The following is a 1688-nucleotide window of genomic DNA, read 5'->3' on the forward strand; positions in this document are numbered from 1 at the left end:
TTGGAAGTCTTTTGTGGGTTTGTGCCACTCTAATGAGCCTTGTCAAAGATCCAGGGATTTCAGAGTTGATGATAAATGCCCATGTGTATCACAATCGGTGACCAAAAATCAGTCAGCATCCACAGAATTTGGACAGACGACCTTCATACAGAAAGAAAAGATTAATAATATTGGAGTTGTGTTTCTGTTAGAGAATTATAAACTCCCTGACCTGTGTAAACCACAGCTACCAGAAAGCAGAGAGCACAAACAAGGTAATAAAGAAGCATAGAGAATTCAGTCTCTCCATGACTTCCCCATAGTTCTGATTTTTCAAAAATAATTTTGTGGCGGCGGACGCTCTGGACGCGAGGGGCGGGGCGTGCGCGGGACAAAGGGAAACGAGGCCGGAGCTGCGGGCGCTTTTTCTGCCCGCGGTGTCTCATTCATTCTTAAGGAACTGAGAACTTAATCTTCCAAAATGTCAAAAAGACCATCTTATGCCCCACCTCCCACCCCAGCTCCTGCAACACAAATGCCCAGCACACCAGGGTTTGTGGGATACAATCCATACAGTCATCTCGCCTACAACAACTACAGGCTGGGAGGGAACCCGGGCACCAACAGCCGGGTCACGGCATCCTCTGGTATTACGATTCCAAAACCCCCAAAGCCACCAGATAAGCCGCTGATGCCCTACATGAGGTACAGCAGAAAGGTCTGGGACCAAGTAAAAGCTTCCAACCCTAACCTAAAGTTGTGGGAGATTGGCAAGATTATTGGTGGCATGTGGTGAGATCTCACTGATGAAGAAAAACAAGAATATTTAAACGAATACGAAGCAGAAAAGATAGAGTACAATGAATCTATGAAGGCCTATCATAATTCCCTCGCATACCTTGCTTACATAAATGCAAAAAGTCGTGCAGAAGCTGCTTTAGAGGAAGAAAGTCGACAGAGACAGTCTCGCATGGAGAAAGGAGAACCGTAGATGAGCATTCAGCCTGCTGAAGATCCAGACGATTATGATGATGGCTTCTCAATAAAGCATACAGCCACCGCCCGTTTCCAGAGAAACCACCGCCTCATCAGTGAAATCCTTAGTGAGAGTGTGGTGCCAGACGTCCGTTCAGTTGTCACAACAGCTAGAATGCAGGTAAACGACAGGTCCAGTCCTTAATGGTTCATCAGTGAAAACTAGAAGCTGAACTTCTTCAAATAGAGGAGCGACACCAGGAAAAGAAGAGGAAATTCCTGGAAAGCACAGATTCATTTAACAATGAACTTAAAAGGTTGTGCGGTTTGAAAGTCGAAGTGGACATGGAAAAAATTGCCGCTGATATTGCACAGGCAGAGGAACAGGCTCGAAAATGGCAGGAGGAAAGAGAGAAAGAAGCAGCAGAGCAAGCTGAACGCAGTCAGAGCAGCATGGTTCCTGAGGAAGAGCAAGCTGCTAGTAAGAGCCAGGAGAAGAAGGATGACGAGAGCATCCCGATGGAGACAGAGGAGACACACCTTGAAGAAGCAACGGAAAGCCAACAGAATGGTGAAGAAGGCACATCTACTCCTGAGGACAAGGAGAGCGGGCAGGAGGGGGTGGACAGTATGGCTGAGGAGGGGACCAGTGACAGTAACACTGGCTCAGAGAGCAACAGTGCCACAGTGGAGGAGCCGCCCGCAGACCCCGCGCCGGAAGACGAGAAGAAAGA

General features: G+C 47.9%; 1 pseudogene; it reads left to right on the forward strand.

Annotated features, from left to right (window-relative positions):
• Positions 1-316: 316 nt before the first annotated feature.
• Positions 317-1683, forward strand: LOC102725640 (SWI/SNF-related matrix-associated actin-dependent regulator of chromatin subfamily E member 1-like; annotated as a pseudogene).
• Positions 1684-1688: the final 5 nt, after the last annotated feature.

Source organism: Leptonychotes weddellii, unplaced genomic scaffold (genome assembly GCF_054177405.1).
Source record: "Leptonychotes weddellii isolate Sample4059 unplaced genomic scaffold, ASM5417740v2 HiC_scaffold_18267, whole genome shotgun sequence".
Lineage (NCBI taxonomy): Eukaryota > Metazoa > Chordata > Mammalia > Carnivora > Phocidae > Leptonychotes > Leptonychotes weddellii.